The sequence below is a fragment of the Ambystoma mexicanum genome, chromosome 13 (genome assembly GCF_040938575.1).
Source record: "Ambystoma mexicanum isolate Mex_15411 chromosome 13, UKY_AmexF1_1, whole genome shotgun sequence".
NCBI lineage: Eukaryota > Metazoa > Chordata > Amphibia > Caudata > Ambystomatidae > Ambystoma > Ambystoma mexicanum.
In genome coordinates, this window is record NC_090938.1 from 222,866,724 (window position 1) to 222,887,846 (window position 21,123).

General features: G+C 49.3%; 1 protein-coding gene and 1 long non-coding RNA gene across 4 annotated transcripts in view; one reads left to right on the forward strand and one right to left on the reverse strand.

Annotated features, from left to right (window-relative positions):
- Window positions 1-21,123, reverse strand: part of PPFIA4 (PTPRF interacting protein alpha 4) — a 3,167,227-nt gene that overhangs the window by 2,293,897 nt on the left and 852,207 nt on the right. The gene's annotated exons all lie outside the window — the stretch shown is intronic.
- Window positions 6,075-7,018, forward strand: LOC138520120 (uncharacterized). Its single transcript, XR_011282800.1, has 3 exons — window positions 6,075-6,104; window positions 6,435-6,535; window positions 6,877-7,018. It is a non-coding gene; the product is annotated as an uncharacterized lncRNA (long non-coding RNA).

The window sequence follows — 21,123 nt, forward strand, 5'->3', positions numbered from 1 at the left end:
ATTGTGGGAGGCGTATAAACCGGTTCTTCGCAGAGAAATTATATCATGGACATCCCATAAAAAAAAGAAGCACCGTGAAAAACTCATCGAGGCGAAGAGTGTGGTCGTATCCAAAGAGATGGAACACATAGCCAGTGACACCCCAGAGACAAATAGGGCCCTATTGTTGGCACGGAAAAAGCTGTACAATCTGTCTCTGGACTGTGCTAGGAAAGCACATGCTGCAATGAAGGCACGTGTATATGAGACAGGAGACAAGGCAGGCAAAATGCTTGCGTGGCTCGAAAAGCGAGACGAAGGACAACAGAAGGTGAACCATATTAGAACTTTAGACGCAAACTTAGTTTACACTGATGTAGAGATTGCAGAACGCTTTGCCGAGTTCTATGAAGACCTATACATACCCCCCCATTGCCATAGATACTACTATACTAACCAATATTGCCCTCCCAACACTCACCACTGATCAAATCTCCGCTCTAGACAGCAAAATCACTACTACTGAAATATCAACTGCCATCGGGCAACTCCAAGCAGGCAAGACCCCTGGCCCGAACGGGTTTCCGGTGGACTTCTGGAAAAAGCTAAACCATCTAGATATACCCGCTCACCTGCTCAATGTGTTTGAATACTCCCTAAAACATGGCGAGCTCCCAACAGATCTCCGCAAGGCCAGCATCATAGTAATTCCCAAAAAGGATAAGCCCCCAGAAGAATGCACCTCCTATCGGCCCATATCCCTCATTAATAGTGAAGCTAAAATACTAGCTAAAATACTAGCCAATAGATTACAAGTAGTCATTACATCTCGGATCCATCCGGACCAATGTGGCTTCATGCCCCAGAGGTCGACCAGAATGAACATTCGTAGATTGCATCTCGCACTAGAGAGAGCACCGGCCCTACAACAATCCCTGGCTTTGTTGGCCATAGACTTTGAAAAAGCATTCGATTCTGTTCATTGGGAGGCACTATGGGCCATAATGCGCAAGATGCAATTCGGGGAACCGTTCATACGATGGGTACAACTCCTGTATAATAACCCACTGGCCGAAGTTAGATTAAATGGGTGGCCGTCGCGCATCATCCGATTGGGCAAGGGAACCAGACAAGGTTGCCCACTTTCGGCAATGCTATTTGCACTAATAATAGAACCATTAGTAGCCCTCCTGCGAGACACCAACACGTGGACTGGCTTCAGATGGGGCCCGAATTGGGAAGATAGAGTATCCCTCTATGCAGACGATCTCCTAATATACTTGGGCGACCCAGCGTCCTCCTGCTCTGTGGTCACACAACTCCTAATAGATTATGGAACCTTCAGCGGACTCAAAGTAAATTGGTCTAAATCCGTGCTGTTCCCAGTTAAAGGGGTAGACTGTATACCGACATCCGGCTCCCCATATAAGGTTGAAACCAATCAGTTCCGATACTTGGGTATTTTAATAACCAACGGGCTGGATAGCTACATAAAACAAAACTTACATCCAGTTATCAGAAGATATGAGCAAGACGTAGTCCACTGGCAGGCGCTACCACTGACACTGTTAGGAAGGGCGGCACTCTTCAAGATGTTGACCCTACCCCGCTTCTTATACATTCTCCAGAACGCCCCCCTACATGTTCCCACTGCGGAATTCCACAGAATAGATACCACAACACGTATACTCCTGTGGGGTGGGAAACGCCCGAGAATTGCCCTCTCAACTCTCCAGCGCTCGATATGGGAGGGGGGAATCGGACTCCCGAATATCCAGATCTATTATTGGGCGACTCAGATGGCAACAGTCAATGACATACTACACGGAGACTCGCCCATCCCACACATAAGAGCAGAGCTGGCGGCGAGACACGGTATGTCCCCACTTGAAAGCCTCTACTGTAAACCAACCCGCCCGTCCGAATGCACAATAGCAGTACATACAGCCTTGGTATGGAAAGAAGTGCATAAACATTTAGGTTGGGACAACAAAATTACCCCAGTCCAACCCATATGGAACAATGCTAGGCTCCCAAACCTTGTCGATCTCCCAAAATGGCCAAATTGGGCCGCAGCTGATGTACAGACAATCCAACAGATAATCGTGAATGACCAACTAATACAGTTCCCTGAGTTCGCTACCGCATATGGCCTCCCAGAGACTGAACAATATCACTACGGGCAATTGCAGCACGCACTAACTTTGCACAGGACCCAACTTGTGGACATGCCAGAATGCACGCCAATAGAAAGAAGTATAGTTGTTGACAGTGTGAGTAACAAAGTTACATCTACCATGTACAATGCCATTTCTTCATTTGCCACAAAGGAACTGTTGAATCTGAAGGCGAAATGGGAAATTGATATTGGCCCTATATTACCTGAAGACTGGATTGAAATCCTGATGTACCCTAGAGAATGCGCAATCTCAGCACGCATTAGGTTAGTACAATTTAAGATACTCCACAGGATATACTATCCTCCAATAGCTCTGTTCAATTGGGGCAGAACATCCGATCCCAATTGCCTACGGTGCAAACAAACAGAAGGATCCTTCTATCATATCCTCTGGCAATGCGCACACATACAATGATTCTGGCACAAATGCAGCGCGAGACTCTTCAGGGCCATATGCCGCCCGATTCCAACGGAGCCCAAACTCCTTCTATTGGGTATCGCTGATACAGTAGAATTGTCAAGATTTGAAAAACTACTTGTTTCAACAGCCACAGGAATTGCTAAAAGGAACATCGCACAATTGTGGGGCTCAGAAAACACCCCAAAATATGGTCACTGGATAACGGACGTGGATTCAGCCATCCTGATGGAACGCCGAGTCTACCAAGCTAGAGGCTGCCCGGGCAAAGCAGATAAGATCTGGGGAAAATGGGAACAGACTATGTAACTCTGCTATAATGTTGTCAAATTGTATTGTAGTGAAAGTGTATAGGGCCTGCACCCGCTAATACCATCGTCTCAGAAGTCTTGAACAGTACCAGGACGCACAAACTGCCAGCTAACTTACCGTCCAATGGATTTACACTACTGGTATCTCTGCGATTGCTTATATCTAAATGTATTTATCCGTGCTACTCTGTCACCTGTATGCGAAGTCATACAATGAAGGTTTGGTATGTTGTTGTTTCATTGCATAAAATATAATAAAATGTGTTATCAAAAAAAAACAATGAAACTGTCATAATGTTTACATGTTTTTATACCAATGCGTCATGCACTTTATTGCTCGAGTAGATTAATAATCAACCCACCCCCCCTTTTTTTTTCTCCAAAGGACAGAGAATACAGTGTCATCTAAAATACAGAGTATTATGATTGCACTTAGCACTTTAGTCGATTAACGACAGAATCGTTAATCACTTATGTGTTCATTTAAATGATGAGATATGCCTGAATTTCTGGAGTGCAGGACATTATCCATACAATATGCACATTTGCAGACTAACAACTTTGGATGTTGCAAAGGTTACATACTGACTCATTGAGGCATTGGGCACATGCACAGGTAAGGCAACTCTGTATTTTATTATAGAATTGTTTACATGCCTCTCGCATTCGAAGATGTTTATGCAAGAAATATATGGGGGTTTAATTAACCCCAGTGGCGAAATATAAGGGCAAAATCAATATGTGACTGCAATGTAATACACTCTGTAATAGAACATCCAACCCGATCCATCATGGCTGCTTTTCTGTATAGCTGCAGTGAAAGTCACCTTTTCAGTGTTTACCATTGTGTTTTAAACATAGCTTTTTTCATGGTGGAGATACTGTGAACAAAGCTACAAAGGAGCAATAGGTGATCCTCTTATTTAGGGGGCTGTGTGGATGAGGACCAGATAATGCAATAAACATATAGATTCCACAAAAACAGCTACCCTCCTTTTTATGCAGACAGGTGTGAATGTCCAGACTAAGCAGAATTGTAGAGATCTGTCTTAATTCATTTAGACAGAGGGACACAATTTTATAAAACAATACATATTTTAATCATTTACATATACAATGGATCATAAAACATACTAAAACACATAAAAAGACACATTGTCTGTTGTCAATCAGAATCATTGATTACATACATATTACTACCTCACACACAATTCCCATATTGTTTGAAGGATAGAGAAGGAGGTCAGTATTAAGGAAAAGAGAGGTATAATGATGACAATCTATTTGCCCTCTTAATTCCTAATCTTGTTTGTCAACACTTAGTGGTGTTTTTGGAACCAAAAGAATCACATGTTTTTGAATTAATCTACTTAACATTTTTCTTTAGCTCCGTACTCAGGACACTAATTGGTTGTAGGACGTAATCAAAACTGACGTGCTGTTTGGTCAATGTTCTTACACGCAACGTGAACCCTAAAAAAATATAAGTTCTTTGTTATAAAAAATCTCATGTCCCTAAATTCTATCTAGACATACTGCAAGTGTGGAACTAAATCACTGACCTTAATTTTCATTTACGCGTATCGGGAAACGTTCCGGATATAATGCAACTGTAAATGCCCGGATAGTGGTCAGCTATATCTCCAGCCTCTGCCTCCTGGACTCAGGAGTAAAGCTTCTCGCAGAACCTTGAGAAGACCTCATTTTTTTTTTTTTTATTGTATATGGTAAAAAAACCTTTACAAATGTAATACAGAATTTATCACATAATATAAAACAATTTAATAAAAAGACCTCCTTAAAACGTCCTGGGTCCTGCTCATCCTTAATTGCATTTATCGGTTCCTGCCTGCCCTCCTGTCTAGTTAGACAAAAGTTAGTCCGCTGGGCTTATCTTCCTCTGCATGCAGCCTCTGCATATATTTCCCATAGTCCAGCTTCCCCAGTCTCTCTCAGAACGCTATGCACTGAAGCCTCAGAGTAGTATGTTCTCCCGGTTCATGTCCAATCCTACCCGCCCGTGCTTCTACTGGTTCTATCTCCTTTTCCACATCATCCAGTTCAGCCAAAATACTTCCCCTGAGCCCTCCTGACTTCCCTATTGGTGCTCACCTGACCACCACTTTGAGGGCATCCCAAACTGTTCCAGTGCTGTCCACACTCCCCGCGTTGTGTTCAAAATAATCATCTATTGTGCTCTGGATATACTCCTGGAATGCCCCGTCCGTCAATGCCTCTGCCCTAATTCACCATGTGGGTATAGGGGCTCTCCTATACGTGTGTGCCCATGCCGCAACCAGCGGGGCATGATCAGATAATGATCGTGCATTAATATGCATCTCAGTGAATTCCCCTAGTGTTTCCCTGCCTGTGAAAAAATTATCTACTCGGTTGAATATCCCATGTGGGGCACTATAGTGTGTGTATCCCCTAGTGCTTGCATGTACTTTCCTCCAAATGTTTTCCGGTTTGAGCTGGTCCAGGATCTTCTGTAGTGCTCTGGCAGGCGTACTGGCTTCCTTTGGTTGTCATCCGATCTTTCCAGCCGGGGGTTCAATGTACAGTTGAAGTTACTAGCCCAGATAATTGACGCCCCTCTATATGGGGCTAATCAGGGCATAATTATCCTGAAGTACTCTGTTGCCTCGTGGTTGGGGGCATACGTATTTATTAGGCACACCTCCTGGTTCTCTAACATCCCCTGTACAATTACCACTCTGCCTTCCACATCCCTTTCTTGTTTTATGAGCTGGTTCTTTTTTTTATGAGCTAGAACGGGATCCCTGGGGCAATCCATGTCAGCACCCCTCTGGTGTAATTCAAGTACGTTGAGATATACATTTGGCCTCCCCACTTCTTGGCTACCTTGGTTTGCTTCTCAGCTGTCAGATGCGTCTCCTGTAACATTGCAATGAGTGGTAGTGGCAAACGTGTAGAATTTTAAAAGCCTGGTTAATGCAAACCATTTTGCAGTATGACATAGTTAGTCTTGCTGTTATTAAAGAGATTGCATATAATAGCTTCCCTCCAGCCGTTAGCCCATACATAGTGAAGCCATTAACATCCAATATGGCGCCCATGCAGGCACTTCTCCTCGCAGGAAGTGAGTAGTCTAACTATATCGAAGAGTTAATAAAACATGCAACACTCTAGCATATTGCTTTCCTGATTTGAAAACACATGGTGTACAAACGCAGAGTTTAGAGACGAGTGAAAAGTAAGTGTTGAGTCTCTCGACTATAATTATGAATGAGAAAATACAGAAATACGGAACGATTTACAAAACGTGTGCATGCTTCGCTTACAGGGTTACAGACCTAACGGACTGTCAGACTAATTAATGAAGGGCCGCGCCGCATGGATGAATGCATCTATAAATCAGTAACAGTGTCACATAACACGCAGACTACGACTAAATAGATAAAGAAATGTAGTTGGAGGTCATTTTTTTAACCAAGTCCGTGAGAATCAATGACTGACAAGCATGTGCCCCTAACGAAGGCTATTATTACAACTTGTCTTCCTTTTTTCCCTGTTTACTTTTCAGTTGAGACTTTAACATCAGCTGACGTATCCCAATGGTGATTTAAAACGCAATTCATCATCCGGCTATGAATAATGGCCAAGTACCCACAGTGTGGGGCGAAGGTAACTTATTTAATTAGGGTTCGATGCGATGAAATAAATTAAAGGACATAAAGTAAAATCTGTCTTTTATGCAGCAATTAACTGGTTTAAGTGGGGAATGTCTGCATGATGTTGCGGATTAACAAACCCTGTAGTAAAACATCAAAGTAAAGGTATAGATGGTCTTTGTCTTTCAGTGGGACATAGAGACCACCATGCAGGCATTTACAGTTGCATTATATCCAGAACATTTCCTGATACAAGTAAAAGAAATTCTATCTCTAAACACTTGCAGTATGTAGAGATAGAATTTAGGTACATGAGATTTTTTCATAACCAAGAATTGCTTTTTTTTTTTTTAGGGTTCACGTTGTGTGTAAGAACATTGACCAAACAGCACGTCAGTTTTGATTATGTCTTACAACCAATTAGTGTCCTGAAGACAGAGCCAAAGGAACATGTTAACTAGATTAATTCAAAAACGTGTGATTTTACTGGCAGTATTTACACTGGGTGAATGTAATTTTAACTGCTATTTGTATTGCGAAAAATAAAAGTTGTGATTAATAAACCTTGGCAGTTCCTCACTTTTGTGCTCCTGGTGTTTTTGGATTTTGGCATTTCGCAATACGGGAGTGCCACTCGCCCAGTACAGCGCAAGGGCTTGCGCAATCCGTGGACAAGCACACAGCCTCCCTCCATTGTAATCGCATGAAAAATTGGAGTGTACCCCGCTCGCGCCAGTCAGATCGCGTGGAAAGGCCCTTGCGTACCCCTGCGAAATCGCGTTCCCTGCTCGCGTCAGCCAAATCCTGTGGAAAGGCCCTCACGTACACGCGTGAAATCGCATACCCCGCTCATGCCAGCCAAATCAGGTGGAAAGGCCCTCGCGTACCCCTGCAAAATCGCGCACCCTTCTCGCGCCAGCCAAATCGCGTGACAAGGCCCTCGCGTACACCCGCGAAATCACGTACCGCGTTGGTGCCAGCCAAATCGCGTGAAAAGGCCTTTGCGTACCCCTGCAAAATTACGTACCCTGCTCACGCCAGCCAAATCACATGGAAAGGGCCACTGGTGATGCCATCAGCTGAGAACACACCCCACTGGCAGCCCACACCACAAGGGACCCCCCCATCACCCATGACCATACCCTGCAGGCAGCCCACACCACAAGGGCCCCCCCATCACCTGTGACCATACCCCGCAGGCAGCCCACCCGTGACCATACCCGCAGGCAGCCCACACCACAAGTGACCCCCCATCACCCGTGACCAGGCAGCCCACACCACAAGGGACCCCCCATCACCCGTGACCATACCCCGCAGGCAGCCCACACCACAAGGGACCCCCCCATCACCCGTGACCATACCTCACAGGCAGCCCACACCACAAAGGACCCCCCGTCACCCATGACCATACCCCACAGGCTGCCCACACCACAAGGGACCCCCCCCATCACCTGTGACCATACCCACAGGCAGCCCACACCACAGGGGACCCCCCCATCATCCGTGACCATACCCCGCAGCCAGCCCACCTGTGACCATACGCCGCAGGCAGCCCACACCACAAGGGACCCCCCCACCACCCGTGACCATACCTCACAGGCAGCCCACACCACAAAGGACCCCCCGTCACCCATGACCATACCCCACAGGCTGCCCACACCACAAGGGACCCCCCCCCCCCCCATCACCTGTGACCATACCCACAGGCAGCCCACACCACAGGGGACCCCCCATCATCCGTGAACATACCCCGCAGGCAGCCCACACCACAAGGGACCCCACCCCATCACCCGTGAACATACCACACAGGCAGCGCACACCACAAGGAACCCCCCATCACCCACGACCATACCCCGCAGGCAGCGCACACCACAAGGGCCCCCCATCACCTGTGACCATACCCCGCAGGCATGCCCGACTCATGTCCCCCCCCACCAGTGATGGCAAGCTGCAGGCAGGCCCAGACTCATGTCCCCCCCACATCTGTACACCATGCAAACATATAGCATATGTCAACCAAAATCCCACCCACGCTGCACCCAAACGGTGCACCTGAACACTCATCCATTGTTCCTGCTCCCCATTACATGCCCCATGGCATGGGAATCACAATCTCACACATGCATGCATGTTTGCACACATATGAACAACATTGCTCAACATCAGGGACACGTAATAGAGACAAGGAACATTGAAACATGCACCAAAACATTGAGAGCAGACACCACTTGTACTCCAACGTATAAAAATGTATTAAATATCAAGAATCCAAATAAAACACATAAAAATGAAACCAGTGAAATAATAATCATACAAAATGAAAATGAAATGGAAATACGTGAAAAAGAAGAATGTGATGGAAAAATGAAAGAATCCAAATTGTCACACATGTCCAGAGTTCCATATGTGAATGCAAATTAAAATCAGAATAAAACCATTGCTCCATGAAAAAAAAAATACAGAAAAAAAACAAGATCCTAACTATGTACAAAGTTCACAGGTCCATGATCCCCAAAAAGTACAAGAACATCCTACAACTACTATAAAAACGAACTATATACAAGATGCAGAGCAAAGTCCATGAACTCCAAAATAAAAAATGGACAAAAGGAACCCTAACCCTAATGAACTATTTACAAAGGCAGCGGGCTAGACCTACGACTCACCATTTCCCCCCCAGAGTTTCGGCCAGGGCATCATCAAACTCTGCGTCTATTTCCCTGAGGTGGGCCTCTGCTCTCCCCTCGAGGTCCCGCAATGACTCCAACGTGCTCCTCTCAAACTCCCTGCGAGCCTCCTCGAGGAGCTCGGCCCGCCTCTCCGCCCGACACAGAGTGTTCTCCTTCGTGGAAAGGGTGATTCATGCCCCCTGTGCCCACTGCCGCTCTGCTCCGATTTGCTGGTCCATTCGCTGCAACACAGAAGACATCCTTGTGTTGTGGTCCACGTTTACCTCCTGCCCGATGGTCGATACCTGCCCCTGTGATGTAGAGGACCCCGAGTCCTGTTGCAACTTACGACGAGCCTGCTGCCGCCGAATAGCCCGGTGCTGCGCCTTCGGGACATCCTCCGGGATGACGACAACCCCCGGGGCTGTCGTGCTCCTGCCCTGCTTCTTGGTGCCTGCACTTCCTCCATTGCCATTGATTTTGTTGCAGCTGTGATCACCTCTGATGATCCTCTGTCAACTCCTGACTGTGGCAGGGATGTGGTCTCCACCAGACTGGCTGCCGTGGTTGGGACAAGTCCACAGGGGGCCCTGGTGGCAGCTGGGCTGGAAGACGGCAGGGAGGACAACTGGTGCACAGTGGTGGAAGAGAAGGAACAGGAGGAGGGGGTCGCAGCAGTGGCCAGCACACGTAGCACGTTCGTGACCATGAACTGTGCTAGCCAGTGCTGAGGCGACAGACCTCATCGTGATGATATGCAAGCCCCTGATTGGGAGCCTGCACATCATCACGAATACTGGCTGTACGCCTCGCAATACCAGCTAGCACAAGGTCAACCCGGTCACGAATTGCCTCATCCGCAGGTAGTGGAAGATCCGTATCTGCGGATACATCTGCCACCTGGAGACGGGTCCGGCCTGAGGCATGCCCGCAGGTGCACACTGGTGCAGTCGCAGTTCCTGGGACAGGAGCAGTCACAGGGCCCTCCACTGTGACCTGCACTGGCTGCGGCCCCTGACCCTGGACTGCACCAGGAACACCTACCTCATGACCCCCGCCAGGCCCATCTGCTAGGCCGATGTGGCCTCCTCCTCATCCTTCACCACCACCACCACCAACTTGTATGACTCCCCACTGTCTTCCGCATCGGATTGCCCCTGTGTGGTCTCACCTGCCCCTCCCGCTCCGGAGGAACCCACAGCCAACTTCACCCTCTTGGGCCTCCCCTCAGCAGCTGCGGCCGATGACTCCGACACGGCACCATCCTCCTCGCTCCCGGAAGATGACATAACCTGGGAGGATGACTGGGCCTTGCGTCGGTGCCTGGTGGAGGCATCCCGGCGGCTATGCTCCACAGCGCCAAGTCCGCCCTCTTCCTCCGTCTTCCCTGTGGATAGGGAGACATTGCACACAAGCATCAGTGTACTGAACAAATGTCTGCTTGACACAAAGAAAATGCACATGAGTGGCACTGTCAAACGTCACAACCAACATCCCCCCCCAACACACAGGTCAGTGCAAGCAACACACATGCACAAACATGCATACCATGTGCAACAAACATTCACATCCATGTACAAGTCACTGCAAACACATTAGAAGAGTCGCTGAACCTCACATGCATCATGGTACATGCACGTCGCATACACAGGGATCACCTGACAGTCATACATCAGGCCATGTAGACTTCCCATCACAGTGCACTTGGGGACAACTGGGCCGCATGAGTCAATCATGCATTGAGGTGCTCATGTGTCATGCATCCATGGGGTTGGCCAGTTACACACTCACTACTCAGACACACGCACATGTACACCATGCATGTCCATGATGGTGACATAAGCACCCATGTGTCACACCTCCCGCATGCCCCAGTCCAGACAAAGGTATGCAAATATGTGCACGATGGTATATGCCGGTGCGCATCACGCATTGCAACACAGACACCATTGAAGTGGGTCATGCTTGAATGGACTCACATGCAGCACTGTCAGGGAAATGCACACAGACATCTGTACAGGAGGCATGCCAGACATGAGGCCAAGGTGCGCACTCCAGCCACACGTCAAAATACACATGCACAATGGCAGAGAAGAACACATGAAGACTTACCAGTCGACTCCAGATGGAGCACCAAATCCCAGATCTGGGCATACAGCGCTGGGTCGATGCGCTCCAGGACCCGCATCTCATTGGTGGTCAACCAGCCCCTCGCTCCATAATCAGCAGCCTTAAGAAGGTGCCGAGCCTTGTTGAGGGTCCTGGACCGGAAGTCTTCCCAGCGCTTATGGACATGTCGGTAATCACGGGGTGCCACCTCCGCCACGTTGATGGCACCCACGATGTCCGCCCAGATCTTACTCCGTCCTTCCTCGTCAACGTACGATGGTCCAGGGAAGAGGGCATCATAATGCCCCAGGACTTGCTCCACCAGGATGCCAACTTTTGTGGAGAAGAAACTGACAGCTCTTTGCCTCTCTGCCGGGGGGGTTGCCACTTGCCTCAGATTGAGATGGGTCAGACATGGCAACCCCCGAGGCAGGTGTGGGTGGGCAGGTGGTCCTGGGACTGGGCTGTGGAGCGATGGAATGGCAGTCGGGAGTCTTCAGGATCAGCAGAGGTGGTCACAGCAACAGGATCACTGGCAATGGCTTCAGAGCAGGCACCAAAATGCAGGGCACGTGGGCAGCAGGCACACAGAGTGGGTTGGAAGCAGCAGATGGCTCTACGAGGCAGCTCTGGGCAGTTGGAGGCAGGTAAATGGCCTTGTGTGTAGAAGGGTGGGTTTTTCTGTGTGCATTCGCGTGGCCAGCCCGAAACAGAGTGACTCCGCACCTGTGGAAATAGCGTGTTAGCGTGTAATCAGAGGAAAGTCCCTAAGCGCAAAAGTTACGTGACGCGCGCTGGATGTTGGTCGTTGCCATTCAGTACGGGTTAAAGGTACGCGTAGGACAACAGTGCACTGTATGTGCTTTTTGTGGAGACTGACGCGTGAGATTCATATTTTTGTGGGTTCACACGCAGATTGTTCACTACTGTGGCAGTGCGTACTTCTCGTTTTGGCGGGGGAGTTGCATACACGCACACGCGGATGTGTGTGTGTTTTTCTTCATTTTTCCAGGCAGACGGTGAGTCACGCATGCATTTTTCCCACTGTGGTTGCCCCTGTGTGTCGCATACCCTATTTTCGAGGTCATATTAGCCTACGTGTTGCCCGTGTATGCATTTTTTGTCTTCCTGGGTGCCACAGCATACTGCAGGATGTTTTTTCATCACTCGTGGGCTACCGAGGGGTCGTGTGCACGTTTCTTTTTGTTTTTGGGATGCCTCAGCATTGTGTGACCCGTTATTTTTCCCCAGGGGTCACATACAGCCTTGCAGGAGCACAGGGGTAAGTTCTCCATCACATACCCTGCCCCCTTCACCCCAATTGCCCAGGATAATCGTTTTCTTCACCTCCCATTGCGCTAGTCCATCAGTGCCATGACTGGAAGGGCAACAAGTGGTAAGGGAGGCAAAGCTGGGCGACCTCCCAGGGGTGGCCGTGGTGAGGGACGTGGCCAGGGTGGCCAAGGTGGACAAGGTGGGCAACGTGGCCAGGGTGGCCAAGGTGGACAAGGAGGGCGACGTGGCCAGGGTTGTCCATGAGGGCATGGTGTCCAGGCACATGCAGGGACAGCTATGACCCCCCCTCCAAGCGGGTCAGGGAGATGCAGCTGCTGCTGCCATCCCCAGCACCCGTCAGAACCGACAAGTAGTGCCATCTGCTGTCACGAGCAGGCAGGGTGTGGAAGCTGCAAGGGCAGCTGCAGCTGACACCACACTGGCTCAGGGTCAGCCAGCCCAGACTGGATTGGTCCTGGAACTGGCACAGGATGATTCACAGGCCAATTTCCATGTCGGGAAGGCCAAGGCACGTGTGGTGAAAGTTTCTGTCACCAGGTCACATGGATCTGGGGCAGCAGTGTCATCTGCTGCCCCGAGCAGCCAGGGTGTGGAAGCTGCGGGACAGCTGCAGCTGACACCACCCTGGTTCTGAGTCACCCAGCCAGGACTGTGTTGGTCCCGGCCGTTGGCACAGAGGTGCGGCGCAGGGTCCTGGCAACAGCACCCAGTTGCCAATACCTGCAGTCCGACCTTCGGTCGTCATGTCATTGCCTGCTTCCATTGGCCAGTCCACCTGCGCTTCATCCCCTACTGACCAGAGCGGCACAAGCTACTCAGGGTCCGCACCACCTCCCAAGAGGACGAGGCGTGCTCCAGCAGAACAGGCTGGTACCCCAGACATGGCTCAGCCCTCAAACACGTCAAGAAAGTGGAGTTTCTGTAATGAGGAAGTGGACACGCTTGTGGACTACGTGTTTGAACATGGCCGCGACATGCTGGTGACGGCAGGAAGCAAACATACGCCAGTTCAGCATAGGGCCCACTGGCAGTGCATCGCAGACGATATTAGCGCCTTGGGATATGAGAGGCGCAAAGCAGATGATGTGATGAAGTGTTGGAATGATCTCTGATGCCGAGCAAAAGACAAGCTGGCTGCAAAGTTCACCTCCAATCTGATGACTGGCAGTGGGACACCATCAGAGGACAAAACCCACTCCATATGAGGAGATCGCTGGTGATTTCATCGCAGTGGAGCAGGTCCAAGGTGTGGCAGGACTGCCAAATTATGAGACAATGTCCGGTGAGTGGTGATGCGTGTGCGTCCAGGCCATGTGTATGTTGTAGGTGATGTGCTACGATTGTCTGCCAGTTCAGGCTACTTTGACATGACTGCCATGTGTGACCCATGTGATGTTGGACTGATACGTGCTTTTTGTCATGCAGACAACATACAAACCATGTCCTGCACACAGAGGCAATCCTCATCACCACACCTGCTCCTTCCTTCCATCACAATCTCTGTGCAGCCTCTCTTGGCCCTATTCTTGCTCCAACCTATGGTTGCGGATAGCCTGTGATGATCTTTCACTCAACACTCACCTTCTATCGTCACATGACTGACGTCTCTGTGTGGTCACCCCACGAGCGGTTCCTCCTCAGGGGCATTTTTCCTTACCTCTCCATCCCCCAGAAGCTCACTGTCTCCATGGGACTGGTGATTCTGATGGCGGACTACTGGAAAGGGCAGTACCTGAATTTCGGTGAATATACACTCTTCCTTCTGCAACTCTGCCAGACCTGGACTGTGTGGAACATCCTTTGGCCTTGGTGCAGGGTATCTCAATCGGACTGTGCGGATGGCACAGGTTCACAGTGGCTATGAGTGTTCATTCCTGGACCCTGTGCATTCCCAGCAAGTCCATATCGGTCCTGGGCAAGCAATTCATTCTAGTCCATCTCCAGTATGTGCTTCTTTCTCATGGTATTTGGTCATCCCCTTCCTGCTCACTCAGGGTCAGTTGCTCCTCATGGCCATTAGTTTGGGGTTCTCGCCTGTGTCGGAAGCCTCCCTCTGCTACAGCCTCCCTGCCTCTATGCAACTACTGTTGTTGCTTCTCCGGGTCTGGGGGCACTTCTGATGCTTCCTCATGTGTTGTGCTTACTGTCCTCCTCTCCCCTGCTGTAGTCCCAGATGACAGAGAATGCAATTGACACCTGCCCACACTGTCTGCTACAACACAGTACTCTGAGCAGCCATTTTGAGATATGCACTGCCTCCAAGCCAATGACTGCACTTGCCATTACACTGCCATCAGTCCACAACATTCTGTCACGACCCTCCCCCAAAACCCCCTCTGGCAAACCCATTGGCCAGGTGGAGTCAGGACTCGGGCCTCTAGAGCCTGGCATCCTCTTCAAAAGCCTTCATGGAGCCAGTCCTGGCGCCTATGGCGCCAGGCTCATATACAATGAAAAATAATGTGCTTGGGAACTACTTTATTGTATTGTCAGCCAACATGGAGGCATCCACATAGCTTGGGTCCTAAGAACCAAGCTATGCGGTTTAGTGTTTTGGGTGTGGTAGCCTAGGGACTACTTTACCTGGACTATTTTGTTGGGGCTATTTAAACCACACCCGAGCAAGACAACATGCTTTGCGTTATTTTGCAGCTTGCAATGTGACGCTCACCGTGTCCAGCTACTCCCTCGAACCTCGGAGAAGCAGAACCTGCAAGGAGACAAAAGGAACATCATTAGCAGCAGCATTTTACCTGTAGTCTTCGTCTTTAAACACTTGCAGCTACTGAGAACAGTTTCCTCGAATCTGCACACCTCCCGGACAGAATGACCTGAAAGAGGAAGATAGAGGCAACATTAAAGAAAGCTGTAGAGACATTTACAAATTACGAACTGCTCAAAAGGCTTACCTGGCTGGTCGACTCTCGGCTGGCACCACTCCGGACATTCAACTCGCGCTGAAGAACACCGCGACCTACAAGGAAGGAAAATCCAAGTTAGCAAAGGCAAGACTTTGCAGCACTGCACATAGCGCTTACTTACCGCGTCATAGCGCTCTTAATGCACCATCTCAACCAAGCCAGTTCGCCGCGCTGAAGCTCTGCATACCTAAGGGAGAAAAAAAGAGACATTTTAAACAAAGAAAGGCATGCAGGATAGCAACAAAACTAAAGAACAGCAATAAGACCTACCAGAACAATATCAAAGGTGCCGGCGTCAGTGAAGTAACTGGACCGCACTCGCCCATGAAAGACAACGCGCCCCTGCAAAGAAGGCAGGATGGAGAGCACGCCTAATTCTACCACAAGGCAGAACCTTCCCCGCAGACCACATCAGGGCAAAGCTGAGAAGCATACCAGCGAGTAACCCAGCTGGGTGGCATCCCTGTGGATACCAGGTGAGCGTAACAAATTCACAATACTGTCTCTGTTTTCTCAATGATAGTTGAGTCTGTACACGTGTACTGCACTGCACCCACACGCATCTGAACCCTGTTCTCCCCTTACACATGCCTATTCACTTGCGTGATGTCAAGTTGACCTGCCATTGATGACCCCATGTGCCTTCCTTCACTGTATTTCAACACCCTAGCGTCTTTGCAGCCTGTAACACGTGTTTTATCATAGTGATTTCAATGAAATGTCAAATGACATGCATTGTACATGGCTCATGAACAGTATTATTGAGCTTCCATCTGGATCTGGTTGACAGTTTGGGCATGGCTATGCTACGTGCCATCTGTGTGTTGGCATCTGTCATGTTTGTGGACGGACTATGCTAGTCACAAGCTTGTGTGTGATGCAGGTGCTATGCACCATGCAGTACATGTATTATTTCACACGCATCCATGCCTTCTTTCAGGCTCCCCTTCCATCTCATTGACACTGCATGCCTGGTTTTGTGTCATGCATGACATGACTGGTTCATGTGTTGGCTGTCAACATTGTGATACCTATGTGTGTGGCCTATGCTGTTAACATGTGTGTTCATGTCTTCTTTTTATTTTCTGCAGGTGATGAGGCACTGGATGCAGTGGAGGAGGATCTGGAGGAGGAGGAGATGGTGGAGGGGGTGATGGTTTCAGAGCCCCAACCAAGCACCAGTGTAGGCCGTGGTGTGCTAGCCCATGAAAATCCATTGGTGCTCCAGACCATCCTGGCCAGGAGTGTCTATGAGTACACCTCTGAGGATGCCTATGCCTCTGGTGCAGAATCGGACATTGAACCCACATTGCTGTCGCAGGTGAGTGATTCTGCTGTGGATGCTGTTCTGTCCGACAAACCTGCAGGGGGGATAAACTCCTCATGGGCCAGTCAGTGTTGGTACGTCCGTCTGTGGTGGTTACGGATGCAGGGTCATGCTACACACTGTTTTCTTCTGTTCCTGGGGCAGCTCAGCAAGGGATAGATGCAGTCCTGCAGCCACAGGCAGCACCAGCGCAGCAAGGGCCAGGTATCCTTGGGCCCGACAGGTGTAGTGTCTGGCAACGCGGTGGCAGTGTGCCACCCGGGAATACTGTGTGGGAGAATTCCATGTATGCCATTGAACAGCAACAGGGGGCATCATGTGAGATGATGTCTCAGGGCATCGAAAGGATGGCCAATTTCATTCTCCCCCCTGAAAGGCAGATGGAGCTCCAGAAGCAGGCAGTGCAGTCCACATGCCGCTCGCACAGGCTGGACATGTTGGCCACCAACAGGGACCAACGGGCTGAACTGGGGGCTCTGCGCACAGCCATGCTGCAGAGACAGAGGCCCACAGGGATGCCCTGAGGGAAGGGAACTCCTCCCTCAGAACTACTCTGGCTGCACTTGAGATGGGCTGCAGGAGATGGGCGGAACAGCAGATGGAGCAGCTGACGCACAACATCTCTGCTGAACTCCATGCAACCCGGGAGGAGATCCGTGCGTCACATGAGGCATTGCACGGAGAACTCCATGCAACACGTGAGTTGCTGCATGGGGACCTCCATAGAATAATCATGCAGAATCAGACCTATCAGGCCTGCATGCTTGCTGCCATTGAGGAGCATACCAGGGCTATGCGTGGTCAGCCTCCCTTGCCACACTCACCTTCTAATGTTACACCAGAGGGTGCCGACAGCGGAGAGAGCTCCCCCACTATAGGCTAGCCGTGCAGGCCATGAACCCATGTAGGGGTTTATATTTTATTCTCAACATCCATGCATGTGGGTGTTGAGGTGCACCCTGCACCTCCCCCCTTCTGGGTGGTCCCCCCCACCCCCGGTCCACCATGGCCATTTTTTAAAAAAAAATCTTTTTATTATTTTTTGTCTATTGTGCATTCATGTTACAGTGTGTTGCTTTGTGTGGCTTCCGTAGGCATCCGCTGTGTGTTCCAGCTGTGCCCATATAGGCTTGTTTGTGTTTGTGGCTTGGGGTCCAGACACATATGCCACTCCTGCTTCCCCTTTCCATGGGCTTGCAAGGAGGGCAGCGTGTGACAGTAACTTACACGGAGGCATTGTGCTTCCATCATTTCTGTGGCCAGTCTGAAGTCCAACCTGTGTATACACCCCTTGTGGGGATTCATGATTGTTTGACCAGTGCATGTTTAGCATACATTTTGCTTTGGATATTTGTAAATGTGGATTTTTTAATGTTACATCTTCATGTATTACCTTGCCTGTCTCCATCATTGATACCCTTCATGCTGTATGCGCTACCCTGCCCCCTTTAGCTAGCAGAGACCCACTCAAGATGGAAGGGGTCCATGTGGTGGCTTTTTCACATTGAGGCACTTGTGCTATTGTGATTGGTCACTGTCTAACATTTTCACTGCTGGGTCCTGTGTTCATGATATGTTATGCTGGTAAATGGATGTTCCTGTGTATGGTTTTATTTTTATGTGTCAGGGGGAATTGTTTGTGACCTATTTACATTTGTCAGAGTGCACTTTGGGACAGTTGTGTCAGGTGTTGTGCATTTATTTGTGACTTTTTACATTCCATTGCGTGATGTTTGGGAGGGTTTAGGTGACATACCAGTATTTGGATTTGCTGTTTTGCATGGGGTTAGTGGCATACTGCATCTTGAATGTGTGCCTTTTGGTCACACAGGATTGTGTTGGCTTAAGTAGCTAGGGATGCACACAATGTAGTACTTCCACGGACACATTCTCAGGGTGGTACGGTTGTGATAGTTGATTGTCTCTTTGTCATCATCGATTGTCACTTGGAATGTGCCAGGCCTGTGTGCACTCCGCAGGGGTGGGATTTTAGGTGAAAAATTGTGGCACAAGCTGGGTACAGGCAGCCTTGCCATGTGCCCTTTCCCCTCCCATGCGCAGCGGGCGTGCATGTGGTTGGGGATGTGGGGGTACCACCATGTCCACCGGTATGCCTCGCCATGTTGCAACATTGTGCAGGACACATGCTGCCACAATGATCCTGCACACTAATGGTGGTGCATATTGTAGCTGTCCACCGGAGCGGTCAAGGGAGCAGAAGTGTGACTTTAGCACTCTGAACGTGCGCTCCACTATGGCCCTGGTCGCAATATGGGCTGCGTCGTATCTTACCTGGGGTGGTGTGGTGGGGTTCTGTATCGGCGTCATCATGTAGGTGCTCAGAGGGTAGGCACTGTCCCATGTGGAGGTGATAATGGTTGCCATTAGTTGGGTTTGTCTATTTGTCTGTGTATGACATGCATTCATGCATGCATGTGCACAGGCATTTGTACTCACCAATGAGCCATGTGTTGCCATGCCTCCCAGCTCCCAGGTCCCGGTTTAGTGGTGACATTCTGAATATTAAACTATCATGGGTGGACCCTGTTTAGTTGGCATAGACAGAGTAATGATTCCCTTGGCATTGCATACAACCTGCACGTTGATGGAATGCCAGTGCTTGCGGTTGCAATAGATGTGCTCAGTGGCCCTCGGTGGACGTAGGGCCACATGGGTGCAAGCTATGGCACCAAGCACTTTGGGGGTGTGTGCCATCCTGTAAATGCTCCTGCACCACAGCCTGCCTTTCTGTGGGTGTTCTGGGCATGTATATGTGCCTGCGGACTGAGGGGCGTGCAGTCATGATTGCCAACAAATAGTGTAGGCAGTGTGACTGCATGGGCTGTGAGACGCCCCCAACTATGGCAGTTGTCCGCTGAAATGAACCAATGGCCAAAAAATGCAGTACATTGAGCACCTTTTCCAATGGGCTCAGTGCTTGGGAGAACAGGGTGGGTGATGTGAGGTCATCCTCCCACTCAGTGACCAGGTCCACGATGATATGAGGTGGAAACCTATACCTGCCATAGACCTGGTCATCAAGGATCCCAAAAAGGCTGGTCCTGGGTAAAAAAAATGCGGGGCCTGGTTATCCTCCTCCTCCTGCGGTGTACCACGAACACTGCTGCGAGGAATGGTACATTCATTGTAGCTGTATACATGTGTTTGTTGTTTGTGCGCACTTTTATGCATTGGCTTTGGTGCGTTGGGGTGCTTCCGCTTGCTTTCCCGTGGCGTACGTGTTTCCGGGTTTGCGCATCTTTTGTCGCATGCCTGTGAGCCCTGTTCCATTCCATGAATACGTGTTGTTAGCGTGTGTGTGGGTGTTTTGCGAGGATTTTACTGCGGTGCTTCCCCCATAATGCCCACATTTTCGCGTGCTCCCCATTTCACGTGTTCCGCCCCCTTTTTAGGTGTGTGCACTGGACGTTATGCGCCTTCGCTGGCCATATCGCGCAAGGTGTTTGTGGTGTTGCAGTGACATGTTGGACCCGCGCGGATTCAACGCAAGTCTCAGGTAAGCCAAGCGCAATGTGTTCCATGAATACGGAAATGGGCGCTTGCGCGTGAAAACGCATGCATGCACCAGTTTTCGGCACACATTTATTCCTTGAATTACCCTGTTAACCTTTTTGGTTTTTCTGCATTATGTTTTGTAGTGTTACACCACCATCTACAGGTCACTTGAAAGTGCTCATCATCACGGCTCGAAGCTGCAACATGATCAACACCCGATTCATTTCTATCACAAAATTGTGTAAAGGACAGGTACTTCACCCTAATGACATCAAATTGAATTTTGGTACAATTTGAAGGTGACATAGTTAAATCAGTTGATTTGAATCAGGTTCCATGTTTAACTAAACGACTTCTTTCTTCTGTATGCTCTCCTTTCATTAATGCTTTAATCCAACCAATCTATTTTTCCAGAAATGCCACAAAAAAAGAGCAGTATTTAATCCCACCCGAATCAAAACAAAACTTTGAAAGCTAAAAGATTATCAGCATTCTGAAGGAGGTAGCTCACAAGACCATGAAGCTGATAGAATTCAACATGCTTTCAGACAGAACAACGAAAGTGCTCAAGAACCTGAAGCAAGACTTACTAATCAGAGAATTTGTGCTGCTAAAACACAAAGGTAACAAAACTGCTGGAGAAGGTGAAACACCACTTGCTGTTAAGAGAATTAATGCTGCTGAACACTGAAGGAATGAAACTGCTGAAGAAACTAAAGTGAGACTTACCGATCAGAGATGTAAAAATCTGAGAATGCGCATC